The sequence below is a fragment of the Hemitrygon akajei genome, chromosome 19 (genome assembly GCF_048418815.1).
Source record: "Hemitrygon akajei chromosome 19, sHemAka1.3, whole genome shotgun sequence".
Taxonomy (NCBI): domain Eukaryota; kingdom Metazoa; phylum Chordata; class Chondrichthyes; order Myliobatiformes; family Dasyatidae; genus Hemitrygon; species Hemitrygon akajei.
The window spans coordinates 78,158,497-78,174,047 of record NC_133142.1 but is presented as its reverse complement, the minus strand read 5'-3'; positions in this window follow the sequence as shown (position 1 = coordinate 78,174,047).

Below are 15,551 nucleotides of genomic sequence, written 5' to 3'. Positions count from 1 at the left end.
AATTGGAATACTGCTTTGAGCCTGGAACTGGAACACGACTTGGAGACTGGAACTGGGTACGGCTTTGAGCCTGGAACTGGAACACGGCTTTGAGCCTGGAACTGGAACACGGCTTTGAGCCTGGAACTGGAATACGGCTGGGAGACTGGAACTGGAACACGGCTTTGAGCCTGGAACTGGAACACGGCTTTGAGACTGGAACTGGTATATGGCTTGGAGACTGGAACTGAAATACAGCTTGAAGCCTGGAACTGGAACAATGCTTTGAGCCTGGAACTGGAACACGACTTTGAGCCTGGAACTGGAATACGGCTTGGAGAATGGAACTGGAATACGGCTTTGAGCCTGGAACTGGAACACGGCTTTGAGACTGGAACTGGAACACAGCTTTGAGCCTGGAACTGGAATACGGCTTTGAGCCTGGAACTGGAACACGACTTGGTGTCTGGAACTGGGTACGGCTTTGAGCTTGGAACTGGAATACGGCTTGGAGACTGGAACTGGAATACGACTTGGAGCCTGGAACTGGAATACTGCTTTGAGCCTGGAACTGGAACACGACTTGGAGACTGGAACTGGGTACGGCGTTGAGCCTGGAACTGGAACACGGCTTTGAGCCTGGAACTGGAACACGGCTTTGAGACTGGAACTGGAATACGGCTTGGAAACTGGAACAGGAACACGGCTTGGAGACTGGAACTGGAACACGGCTTTGAGCCTGGAACTGGAATACGGCTGGGAGACTGGAACTGGAACACGGCTTTGTTCCTGGAACTGGAACATGACTTGGAGACCGGAAATGGAACACGGCTTTGAGCCTGGAACGGGAACATGACTTGGAGACTGGAACTGGAACACGGCTTTGAGCCTGGAACTGGAACACTACTTGGAGACTGGAACTGGTATATGGCTTGGAGACTGGAACTGAAATACAGCTTGAAGCCTGGAACTGGAACAATGCTTTGAGCCTGGAACTGGAACACGACTTTGAGCCTGGAACTGGAATACGGCTTGGAGAATGGAACTGGAATACGGCTTTGAGCCTGGAACTGGAACACGGCTTTGAGACTGGAACTGGAACACAGCTTTGAGCCTGGAACTGGAATACGGCTTTGAGCCTGGAACTGGAACACGACTTGGAGTCTGGAACTTGGTACGGCTTTGAGCTTGGAACTGGAATACGGCTTGGAGACTGGAACTGGAATACGACTTGGAGCCTGGAACTGGAATACTGCTTTGAGCCTGGAACTGGAACACGAGTTGGAGACTGGAACTGGGTACGGCGTTGAGCCTGGAACTGGAACACGGCTTTGAGCCTGGAACTGGAACACGGCTTTGAGACTGGAACTGGAATACGGCTTGGAGACTGGAACTGGAATACTGCTTTGAGCCTGGAACTGGAATACTGCTTTGAGCCTGGAACTGGAACACGACTTGGAGACTGGAACTGGGTACGGCTTTGAGCCTGGAACTGGAACACGGCTTTGAGCCTGGAACTGGAACACGTCTTTGAGTCTGGAACTGGAATACGGCTGGGAGACTGGAACTGGAACACGGCTTTGAGCCTGGAACTGGAACACGGCTTTGAGACTGGAACTGGTATATGGCTTGGAGACTGGAACTGGTATATAGCTTGGAGACTGGAACTGAAATACAGCTTTAAGCCTGGAACTGGAACAATGCTTTGAGCCTGGAACTGGAACACCACTTTGAGCCTGGAACTGGAATACGGCTTGGAGAATGGAACTGGAACACTACTTGGAGACTGGAACTGGAATACGGCTTGGAAACTGGAACTGGAACACGGCTTTGAGCCTGGAACTGGAACACTACTTGGAGACTGGAACTGGAATACGGCTTGGAAACTGGAACTGGAACACGGCTTGGAGACTGGAACTGGAACACGGCTTGGAGCCTGGAACTGGAACACGGCTTGGAGCCTGGAAATGGAACACGGCTGGGAGCCTGGAACTGGAATACGGCTATAAGACTGGAACTGGAACACGGCTTTGAGCCTGGAACTGGAATACGGCTGGGAGACTGGAACTGGAACACGGCTTTGAGCCTGGAACTGGAACATGACTTGGAGACCTGAAATGGAACACGGCTTTGAGCCTGGAACTCGAACACTACTTGGAGACTGGAACTGGGTACGGCTTTGAGCCTGAACTGGAACACGGTTTTGAGCCTGGAACTGGAACACGGCTTTGAGACTGGAACTGGAATACGGCTTGGAGACTGGAACTGGAGTACTGCTTTGAGCCTGGAACTGGAATACTGCTTTGAGCCTGGAACTGGAACACGACTTGGAGAATGGAACTGGGTACGGCTTTGAGCCTGGAACTGGAACACGGCTTTGAGCCTGGAACTGGAACACGGCTTTGAGCCTGGAACTGGAATACGGCTGGGAGACTGGAACTGGAACACGGCTTTGAGCCTGGAACTGGAACACGGCTTTGAGACTGGAACTGGTATATGGCTTGGAGACTGGAACTGAAATACAGCTTGAAGCCTGGAACTGGAACAATGCTTTGAGCCTGGAACTGGAACACGACTTTGAGCCTGGAACTGGAATACGGCTTGGATAATGGAACTGGAATACAGCTTTGAGCCTGGAACTGGAACACGGCTTTGAGACTGGAACTGGAACACCGCTTTGAGCCTGGAACTGGAACACGACTTGGTGTCTGGAACTGGGTACGGCTTTGAGCTTGGAACTGGAATACGGCTTGGAGACTGGAACTGGAATACGACTTGGAGCCTGGAACTGGAATACTGCTTTGAGCCTGGAACTGGAACACGACTTGGAGACTGGAACTGGGTACGGCGTTGAGCCTGGAACTGGAACACGGCTTTGAGCCTGGAACTGGAACACGGCTTTGAGACTGGAACTGGAATACGGCTTGGAAACTGGAACAGGAACACGGCTTGCAGACTGGAACTGGAACACGGCTTTGAGCCTGGAACTGGAATACGGCTGGGAGACTGGAACTGGAACACGGCTTTGAGCCTGGAACTGGAATACGGCTGGGAGACTGGAACTGCAACACGGCTTTGAGCCTGGAACTGGAACATGACTTGGAGACCTGAAATGGAACACGGCTTTGAGCCTGGAACGGGAACATGACTTGGAGACTGGAACTGGAACACGGCTTTGAGCCTGGAACTGGAACACTACTTGGAGACTGGAACTGGGTACGGCTTTGAGCCTGAACTGGAACACAGTTTTGAGCCTGGAACTGGAACACGGCTTTGAGACTGGAACTGGAATACGGCTTGGAGACTGGAACTGGAGTACTGCTTTGAGCCTGGAACTGGAATACTGCTTTGAGCCTGGAACTGGAACACGACTTGGAGACTGGAACTGGGTACGGCTTTGAGCCTGGAACTGGAACACGGCTTTGAGCCAGGAACTGGAACACGGCTTTGAGCCTGGAACTGGAATACGGCTGGGAGACTGGAACTGGAACACGGCTTTGAGCCTGGAACTGGAACACGGCTTTGAGACTGGAACTGGTATATGGCTTGGAGACTGGAACTGAAATACAGCTTGAAGCCTGGAACTGGAACAATGCTTTGAGCCTGGAACTGGAACACGACTTTGAGCCTGGAACTGGAATACGGCTTGGAGAATGGAACTGGAATACGGCTTTGAGCCTGGAACTGGAACACGGCTTTGAGACTGGAACTGGAACACAGCTTTGAGCCTGGAACTGGAATACGGCTTTGAGCCTGGAACTGGAACACGACTTGGTGTCTGGAACTGGGTACGGCTTTGAGCTTGGAACTGGAATACGGCTTGGAGACTGGAACTGGAATACGACTTGGAGCCTGGAACTGGAATACTGCTTTGAGCCTGGAACTGGAACACGACTTGGAGACTGGAACTGGGTACGGCGTTGAGCCTGGAACTGGAACACGGCTTTGAGCCTGGAACTGGAACACGGCTTTGAGACTGGAACTGGAATACGGCTTGGAAACTGGAACAGGAACACGGCTTGGAGACTGGAACTGGAACACGGCTTTGAGCCTGGAACTGGAATACGGCTGGGAGACTGGAACTGGAACACGGCTTTGAGCCTGGAACTGGAACATGACTTGGAGACCGGAAATGGAACACGGCTTTGAGCCTGGAACGGGAACATGACTTGGAGACTGGAATTGGAACACGGCTTTGAGCCTGGAACTGGAACACTACTTGGAGACTGGAACTGGTATATGGCTTGGAGACTGGAACTGAAATACAGCTTGGAGACTGGAACTGGAATACTGCTTTGAGCCTGGAACTGGAACACGACTTGGAGACTGGAACTGGGTACGGCGTTGAGCCTGGAACTGGAACACGTCTTTGAGCCTGGAACTGGAACACGGCTTTGAGACTGGAACTGGAATACGGCTTGGAGACTGGAACTGGAATACTGCTTTGAGCCTGGAACTGGAATACTGCTTTGAGCCTGGAACTGGAACACGACTTGGAGACTGGAACTGGGTACGGCTTTGAGCCTGGAACTGGAACACGGCTTTGAGCCTGGAACTGGAACACGTCTTTGAGTCTGGAACTGGAATACGGCTGGGAGACTGGAACTGGAACACGGCTTTGAGCCTGGAACTGGAACACGGCTTTGAGACTGGAACTGGTATATGGCTTTGAGACTGGAACTGGTATATAGCTTGGAGACTGGAACTGAAATACAGCTTTAAGCCTGGAACTGGAACAATGCTTTGAGCCTGGAACTGGAACACCACTTTGAGCCTGGAACTGGAATACGGCTTGGAGAATGGAACTGGAATACGGCTTTGATCCTGGAACTGGAACACGGCTTGGAGACTGGAACTGGAACACGGCTTGGAGCCTGGAACTGGAACACGGCTTGGAGCCTGGAAATGGAACACGGGTGGGAGCCTGGAACTGGAATACGGCTATGAGACTGGAACTGGAACACGGCTTTGAGCCTGGAACTGGAATACGGCTGGGAGACTGGAACTGGAACACGGCTTTGAGCCTGGAACTGGAACATGACTTGGAGACCTGAAATGGAACACGGCTTTGAGCCTGGAACGGGAACATGACTTGGAGACTGGAACTGGAACACGGCTTTCAGCCTGGAACTGGAACACTACTTGGAGACTGGAACTGGGTACGGCTTTGAGCCTGAACAGGAACACGGTTTTGAGCCTGGAACTGGAACACGGCTTTGAGACTGGAACTGGAATACGGCTTGGAGACTGGAACTGGAGTACGGCTTTGAGCCTGGAACTGGAATACTGCTTTGAGCCTGGAACTGGAACACGACTTGGAGAATGGAACTGGGTACGGCTTTGAGCCTGGAACTGGAACACGGCTTTGAGCCTGGAACTGGAACACGGCTTTGAGCCTGGAACTGGAATACGGCTGGGAGACTGGAACTGGAACACGGCTTTGAGCCTGGAACTGGAACACGGCTTTGAGCCTGGAACTGGAACATGACTTGGAGACCTGAAATGGAACACGGCTTTGAGCCTGGAACGGGAACATGACTTGGAGACTGGAACTGGAACACGGCTTTCAGCCTGGAACTGGAACACTACTTGGAGACTGGAACTGGGTACGGCTTTGAGCCTGAACAGGAACACGGTTTTGAGCCTGGAACTGGAACACGGCTTTGAGACTGGAACTGGAATACGGCTTGGAGACTGGAACTGGAGTACGGCTTTGAGCCTGGAACTGGAATACTGCTTTGAGCCTGGAACTGGAACACGACTTGGAGAATGGAACTGGGTACGGCTTTGAGCCTGGAACTGGAACACGGCTTTGAGCCTGGAACTGGAACACGGCTTTGAGCCTGGAACTGGAATACGGCTGGGAGACTGGAACTGGAACACGGCTTTGAGCCTGGAACTGGAACACGGCTTTGAGACTGGAACTGGTATATGGCTTGGAGACTGGAACTGAAATACAGCTTGAAGCCTGGAACTGGAACAATGCTTTGAGCCTGGAACTGGAACACGACTTTGAGCCTGGAACTGGAATACGGCTTGGAGAATGGAACTGGAATACGGCTTTGAGCCTGGAACTGGAACACGGCTTTGAGACTGGAACTGGAACACAGCTTTGAGCCTGGAACTGGAATACGGCTTTGAGCCTGGAACTGGAACACGACTTGTTGTCTGGAACTGGGTACGGCTTTGAGCTTGGAACTGGAATACGGCTTGGAGACTGGAACTGGAATACGACTTGGAGCCTGGAACTGGAATACTGCTTTGAGCCTGGAACTGGAACACGACTTGGAGACTGGAACAGGGTACGGCGTTGAGCCTGGAACTGGAACACGGCTTTGAGCCTGGAACTGGAACACGGCTTTGAGACTGGAACTGGAATACGGCTTGGAAACTGGAACAGGAACACGGCTTGGAGACTGGAACTGGAACACGGCTTTGAGCCTGGAACTGGAATACGGCTGGGAGACTGGAACTGGAACACGGCTTTGAGCCTGGAACTGGAACATGACTTGGAGACCGGAAATGGAACACGGCTTTGAGCCTGGAACGGGAACATGACTTGGAGACTGGAACTGGAACACGGCTTTGAGCCTGGAACTGGAACACTACTTGGAGACTGGAACTGGGTACGGCTTTGAGCCTGAACTGGAACACGGTTTTGAGCCTGGAACTGGAACACGGCTTTGAGACTGGAACTCGGCTTTGAGACTGGAACTGGAATACGGCTTGGAGACTGGAACTGGAATACTGCTTTGAGCCTGGAACTGGAATACTGCTTTGAGCATGGAACTGGAACACGACTTGGAGACTGGAACTGGGTACGGCTTTGAGCCTGGAACTGGAACACGGCTTTGAGCCTGGAACTGGAAAACGGCTGGGAGACTGGAACTGGAACACGGCTTTGAGCCTGGAACTGGAACACGGCTTTGAGACTGGAACTGGTATATGGCTTGGAGACTGGAACTGAAATACAGCTTGAAGCCTGGAACTGGAACAATGCTTTGAGCCTGGAACTGGAACACGACTTTGAGCCTGGAACTGGAATACGGCTTGGAGAATGGAACTGGAATACGGCTTTGAGCCTCGAACTGGAACACGGCTTTGAGACTGGAACTGGAACACAGCTTTGAGCCTGGAACTGGAATACGGCTTTGAGCCTGGAACTGGAACACGACTTGGTGTCTGGAACTGGGTACGGCTTTGAGCTTGGAACTGGAATACGGATTGGAGACTGGAACTGGAATACTGCTTTGAGCCTGGAACTGGAACACGACTTGGAGACTGGAACTGGGTACGGCGTTGAGCCTGGAACTGGAACACGGCTTTGAGCCTGGAACTGGAACACGGCTTTGAGACTGGAACTGGAATAAGGCTTGGAGACTGGAACTGGAATACGGCTTGGAGCCTGGAACTGGAAAACGGCTTTGAGCCTGGAACTGGAACACAACTTGGAGACTGGAACTGGAACACGGCTTTGAGCCTGGAACTGGAACACGTCTTTGAGCCTGGAACTGGAACACGACTTTGAGCCTGGAACTGGAATACGGCTTGGAGAATGGGACTGGAATACGGCTTTGAGCCTGGAACTGGAACACTACTTGGAGACTGGAACTGGAATACGGCTTGGAAACTTGAACTGGAACACGGCTTGGAGACTGGAACTGGAACACGGCTTGGAGCCTGGAACTGGAACACGGCTTGGAGCCTGGAAATGGAACACGGCTTGGAGCCTGGAACTGGAATACGGCTATGAGACTGGAACTGGAACACGGCTTTGAGCCTGGAACTGGAATACGGCTGGGAAACTGGAACTGGAACACGGCTTTGAGCCTGGAACTGGAACATGACTTGGAGACCGGAAATGGAACACGGCTTTGAGCCTGGAACGGGAACATGACTTGGAGACTGGAACTGGAACACGGCTTTGAGCCTGGAACTGGAACACTACTTGGAGACTGGAACTGGGTACGGCTTTGAGCCTGAACTGGAACACGGTTTTGAGCCTGGAACTGAAACACGGCTTTGAGACTGGAACTGGAATACGGCTTGGAGACTGGAACTGGAATACTGCTTTGAGCCTGGAACTGGAATACTGCTTTGAGCCTGGAACTGGAACACGACTTGGAGACTGGAAATGGGTACGGCTTTGAGCCTGGAACTGGAACACGGCTTTGAGCCTGGAACTGGAACACGGCTTTGAGCCTGGAACTGGAATACGGCTGGGAGACTGGAACTGGAACACGGCTTTGAGCCTTGAACTGGAACACGGCTTTGAGACTGGAACTGGTATATGGCTTGGAGACTGGAACTGAAATACAGCTTGAAGCCTGGAACTGGAACAATGCTTTGAGCCTGGAACTGGAACACGACTTTGAGCCTGGAACTGGAATACGGCTTGGAGAATGGAACTGGAATACGGCTTTGAGCCTGGAACTGGAACACGGCTTTGAGACTGGAACTGGAACACAGCTTTGAGCCTGGAACTGGAATACGGCTTTGAGCCTGGAACTGGAATACGGCTTTGAGCCTGGAACTGGAACACGACTTGGAGTCTGGAACTGGGTACGGCTTTGAGCTTGGAACTGGAATACGGCTTTGAGCCTGGAACTGGAACTGGGTACGGCGTTGAGCCTGGAACTGGAACACGGCTTTGAGCCTGGAACTGGAACACGGCTTTGAGACTGGAACTGGAATAAGGCTTGGAGACTGGAACTGGAATACGGCTTGGAGCCTGGAACTGGAAAACTGCTTTGAGCCTGGAACTGGAACACAACTTGGAGACTGGAACTGGAACACGGCTTTGAGCCTGGAACTGGAACACGTCTTTGAGCCTGGAACTGGAACACGACTTGGAGACTGGAACTGGAACACAGCTTTGAGCCTGGAACTGGAATACGGCTTTGAGTCTGGAACTGGAACACGGCTTTGAGCCTGGAACTGGAACATGACTTGGAGACTGGAAATGGAACACGGCTTTGAGCCTGGAACGGGAACATGACTTGGAGACTGGAACTGGAACACGGCTTTGAGCCTGGAACTGGAACACTACTTGGGGACTGGAACTGGGTACGGCTTTGAGCCTGAACTGGAACACGGTTTTGAGCCTGGAACTGGAACACGGCTTGGAGACTGGAACTGGAATACTGCTTTGAGCTTGGAACTGGAATACTGCTTTGAGCCTGGAACTGGAACACGACTTGGAGACTGGAACTGGGTACGGTGTTGAGCCTGGAACTGGAACACGGCTTTGAGCCTGGAACTGGAACACGGCTTTGAGACTGGAACTGGAACACTACTTGGAGACTGGAACTGGAATACGGCTTGGAAACTGGAACAGGAACACGGCTTGGAGACTGGAACTGGAACACGGCTTGCAGCCTGGAACTGGAATACTGTTTGGAGTCTGGAACTGGAACACTACTTGGAGACTGGAACTGGAATACGGCTTGGAAACTGGAACTGGAACACGGCTTGGAGACTGGAACTGGAACACGGCTTGGAGCGTGGAACTGGAACACGGCTTGGAGCCTGGAACTGGAACACGGCTTTGAGCCTGGAACTGGAATACGGCTGGGAGACTGGAACTGGAACACGGCTTTGAGCCTGGAACTGGAACATGACTTGGAGACCGGAAATGGAACACGGCTTTGAGCCTGGAACGGGAACATGACTTGGAGACTGGAACTGGAACACGGCTATGAGCCTGGAACTGGAACACTACTTGGAGACTGGAACTGGGTACGGCTTTGAGCCTGAACTGGAACACGGTTTTGAGCCTGGAACTGGAACACGGCTTTGAGACTGGAACTCGGCTTTGAGACAGGAACTGGAATACGGCTTGGAGACTGGAACTGGAATACTGCTTTGAGCCTGGAACTGGAACACTACTTGGAGACTGGAACTGGGTACGGCTTTGAGCCTGGAACTGGAACACGGCTTTGAGACTGGAACTCGGCTTTGAGCCTGGAACTGGAACACGGCTTGGAGACTGGAACTGGAATACTGCTTTGAGCCTGGAACTGGAATACTGCTTTGAGCCTGGAACTGGAACACGACTTGGAGACTGGAACTGGGTACGGCATTGAGCCTGGAACTGGAACACGGCTTTGAGCCTGGAACTGGAACACGGCTTTGAGACTGGAACTGGAATAAGGCTTGGAGACTGGAACTGGAATACGGCTTGGAGCCTGGAACTGGAACACGGCTTTGAGCCTGGAATAGGAATACGGCTTGGAGACTGGAACTGGAACACGACTTGGAGACTGGAACTGGAATACGGTTTGGAGTCTGGAACTGGAACACTACTTGGAGACTGGAACTGGAATACGGCTTGGAAACTGGAACAGGAACATGACTTGGAGACTGGAACTGGAACACGGCTTTGAGCCTGGAACTGGAACACTACTTGGAGACTGGAACTGGGTACGGCTTTGAGCCTGAACTGGAACACGGTTTTGAGCCTGGAACTGGAACACGACTTGGAGACTGGAACTGGGTACGGCATTGAGCCTGGAACTGGAACACGGCTTTGAGCCTGGAACTGGAACACGGCTTTGAGACTGGAACTGGAATAAGGCTTGGAGACTGGAACTGGAATACGGCTTGGAGCCTGGAACTGGAACACGGCTTTGAGCCTGGAATAGGAATACGGCTTGGAGACTGGAACTGGAACACGACTTGGAGACTGGAACTGGAATACGGTTTGGAGTCTGGAACTGGAACACTACTTGGAGACTGGAACTGGAATACGGCTTGGAAACTGGAACAGGAACATGACTTGGAGACTGGAACTGGAACACGGCTTTGAGCCTGGAACTGGAACACTACTTGGAGACTGGAACTGGGTACGGCTTTGAGCCTGAACTGGAACACGGTTTTGAGCCTGGAACTGGAACACGGCTTTGAGACTGGAACTGGAATACGGCTTGGAGACTGGAACTGGAATACTGCTTTGAGCCTGGAACTGGAATACTGCTTTGAGCCTGGAACTGGAACACGACTTGGAGACTGGAACTGGGTACGGCTTTGAGCCTGGAACTGGAACACGGCTTTGAGCCTGGAACTGGAACACGGCTTTGAGCCTGGAACTGGAAAACGGCTGGGAGACTGGAACTGGAACACGGCTTTGAGCCTGGAACTGGAACACGACTTTGAGCCTGGAACTGGAATACGGCTTGGAGAATGGAACTGGAATACGGCTTTGAGCCTCGAACTGGAACACGGCTTTGAGACTAGAACTGGAACACAGCTTTGAGCCTGGAACTGGAATACGGCTTTGAGCCTGGAACTGGAACACGACTTGGAGTCTGGAACTGGGTACGGCTTTGAGCTTGGAACTGGAATACGGCTTGGAGACTGGAACTGGAATACGACTTGGAGCCTGGAACTGGAATACTGCTTTGAGCCTGGAACTGGAACACGACTTGTAGACTGGAACTGGGTACGGCGTTGAGCTTTGAACTGGAACACGGCTTTGAGCCTGGAACTGGAACACGGCTTTGAGACTGGAACTGGGTACGGCGTTGAGCCTGGAACTGGAACACGGCTTTGAGACTGGAACTGGAATACGGCTGGGAGACTGGAACTGGAACACGGCTTTGAGCCTGGAACTGGAACATGACTTGGAGACTGGAACTGGAACACGGCTTTGAGCCTGGAACTGGAACACTACTTGGAGACTGGAACTGGGTACGGCTTTGAGCCTGAACTGGAACACGGTTTTGAGCCTGGAACTGGAACACGGCTTTGAGACTGGAACTGGAATACGGCTTGGAGACTGGAACTGGAATACTGCTTTGAGCCTGGAACTGGAATACTGCTTTGAGCCTGGAACTGGAACACGACTTGGAGACTGGAAATGGGTACGGCTTTGAGCCTGGAACTGGAACACGGCTTTGAGCCTGGAACTGGAACACGGCTTTGAGCCTGGAACTGGAATACGGCTGGGAGACTGGAACTGGAACCCGGCTTTGAGCCTTGAACTGGAACACGGCTTTGAGACTGGAACTGGTATATGGCTTGGAGACTGGAACTGAAATACAGCTTGAAGCCTGGAACTGGAACAATGCTTTGAGCCTGGAACTGGAACACGACTTTGAGCCTGGAACTGGAATACGGCTTGGAGAATGGAACTGGAATACGGCTTTGAGCCTGGAACTGGAACACGTCTTTGAGTCTGGAACTGGAATACGGCGGGGAGACTGGAACTGGAACACGGCTTTGAGCCTGGAACTGGAACACGGCTTTGAGACTGGAACTGGTATATGGCTTGGAGACTGGAACTGGTATATAGCTTGGAGACTGGAACTGAAATACAGCTTTAAGCCTGGAACTGGAACAATGCTTTGAGCCTGGAACTGGAACACCACTTTGAGCCTGGAACTGGAATACGGCTTGGAGAATGGAACTGGAATACGGCTTTGAGCCTGGAACTGGAACACTACTTGGAGACTGGAACTGGAATACGGCTTGGAAACTGGAACTGGAACACGGCTTGGATACTGGAACTGGAACACGGCTTGGAGCCTCGAACTGGAACACGGCTTGGAGCCTGGAAATGGAACACGGGTGGGAGCCTGGAACTGGAATACGGCTATGAGACTGGAACTGGAACACGGCTTTGAGCCTGGAACTGGAATACGGCTGGGAGACTGGAACTGGAACACGGCTTTGAGCCTGGAACTGGAACATGACTTGGAGACCTGAAATGGAACACGGCTTTGAGCCTGGAACGGGAACATGACTTGGAGACTGGAACTGGAACACGGCTTTGAGCCTGGAACTGGAACACTACTTGGAGACTGGAACTGGGTACGGCTTTGAGCCTGAACTGGAACACGGTTTTGAGCCTGGAACTGGAACACGGCTTTGAGACTGGAACTGGAATACGGCTTGGAGACTGGAACTGGAGTACTGCTTTGAGCCTGTAACTGGAATACTGCTTTGAGCCTGGAACTGGAACACGACTTGGAGACTGGAACTGGGTACGGCTTTGAGCCTGGAACTGGAACACGGCTTTGAGCCTGGAACTGGAACACGGCTTTGAGCCTGGAACTGGAATACGGCTGGGAGACTGGAACTGGAACACGGCTTTGAGCCTGGAACTGGAACACGGCTTTGAGACTGGAACTGGTATATGGCTTGGAGACTGGAACTGAAATACAGCTTGAAGCCTGGAACTGGAACAATGCTTTGAGCCTGGAACTGGAACACGACTTTGAGCCTGGAACTGGAATACGGCTTGGAGAATGGAACTGGAATACGGCTTTGAGCCTGGAACTGGAACACGGCTTTGAGACTGGAACTGGAACACAGCTTTGAGCCTGGAACTGGAATACGGCTTTGAGCCTGGAACTGGAACACGACTTGGTGTCTGGAACTGGGTACGGCTTTGAGCTTGGAACTGGAATACGGCTTGGAGACTGGAACTGGAATACGACTTGGAGCCTGGAACTGGAATACTGCTTTGAGCCTGGAACTGGAACACGACTTGGAGACTGGAACTGGGTACGGCGTTGAGCCTGGAACTGGAACACGGCTTTGAGCCTGGAACTGGAACACGGCTTTGAGACTGGAACTGGAATACGGCTTGGAAACTGGAACAGGAACACGGCTTGGAGACTGGAACTGGAACACGGCTTTGAGCCTGGAACTGGAATACGGCTGGGATACTGGAACTGGAACACGGCTTTGTTCCTGGAACTGGAACATGACTTGGAGACCGGAAATGGAACACGGCTTTGAGCCTGGAACGGGAACATGACTTGGAGACTGGAACTGGAACACGGCTTTGAGCCTGGAACTGGAACACTACTTGGAGACTGGAACTGGTATATGGCTTGGAGACTGGAACTGAAATACAGCTTGAAGCCTGGAACTGGAACAATGCTTTGAGCCTGGAACTGGAACACGACTTTGAGCCTGGAACTGGAATACGGCTTGGAGAATGGAACTGGAATACGGCTTTGAGCCTGGAACTGGAACACGGCTTTGAGACTGGAACTGGAACACAGCTTTGAGCCTGGAACTGGAATACGGCTTTGAGCCTGGAACTGGAACACGACTTGGAGTCTGGAACTGGGTACGGCTTTGAGCTTGGAACTGGAATACGGCTTGGAGACTGGAACTGGAATACGACTTGGAGCCTGGAACTGGAATACTGCTTTGAGCCTGGAACTGGAACACGACTTGGAGACTGGAACTGGGTACGGCGTTGAGCCTGGAACTGGAACACGGCTTTGAGCCTGGAACTGGAACACGGCTTTGAGACTGGAACTGGAATACGGCTTGGAGACTGGAACTGGAATACTGCTTTGAGCCTGGAACTGGAATACTGCTTTGAGCCTGGAACTGGAACACGACTTGGAGACTGGAACTGGGTACGGCTTTGAGCCTGGAACTGGAACACGGCTTTGAGCCTGGAACTGGAACACGTCTTTGAGTCTGGAACTGGAATACGGCTGGGAGACTGGAACTGGAACACGGCTTTGAGCCTGGAACTGGAACACGACTTTGAGCCTGGAACTGGAATACGGCTTGGAGAATGGAACTGGAATACGGCTTTGAGCCTCGAACTGGAACACGGCTTTGAGACTGGAACTGGAACACAGCTTTGAGCCTGGAACTGGAATACGGCTTTGAGCCTGGAACTGGAACACGACTTGGAGTCTGGAACTGGGTACGGCTTTGAGCTTGGAACTGGAATACGGCTTGGAGACTGGAACTGGAATACGACTTGGAGCCTGGAACTGGAATACTGCTTTGAGCCTGGAACTGGAACACGACTTGTAGACTGGAACTGGGTACGGCGTTGAGCCTTGAACTGGAACACGGCTTTGAGCCTGGAACTGGAACACGGCTTTGAGCCTGGAACTGGAATACGGCTGGGAGACTGGAACTGGAACACGGCTTTGAGCCTGGAACTGGAATACGGCTTGGAAACTGGAACAGGAACACGGCTTGGAGACTGGAACTGGAACACGGCTTGCAGCCTGGAACTGGAATACTGTTTGGAGTCTGGAACTGGAACACTACTTGGAGACTGGAACTGGAATACGGCTTGGAAACTGGAACTGGAACACGGCTTGGAGACTGGAACTGGAACACGGCTTGGAGCGTGGAACTGGAACACGGCTTGGAGCCTGGAACTGGAACACGGCTTTGAGCCTGGAACTGGAATACGGCTGGGAGACTGGAACTGGAACACGGCTTTGAGCCTGGAACTGGAACATGACTTGGAGACCGGAAATGGAACACGGCTTTGAGCCTGGAACGGGAACATGACTTGGAGACTGGAACTGGAACACGGCTTTGAGCCTGGAACTGGAACACTACTTGGAGACTGGAACTGGGTACGGCTTTGAGCCTGAACTGGAACACGGTTTTGAGCCTGGAACTGGAACACGGCTTTGAGACTGGAACTCGGCTTTGAGACAGGAACTGGAATACGGCTTGGAGACTGGAACTGGAATACTGCTTTGAGCCTGGAACTGGAACACTACTTGGAGACTGGAACTGGGTACGGCTTTGAGCCTGGAACTGGAACACGGCTTTGAGACTGGAACTCGGCTTTG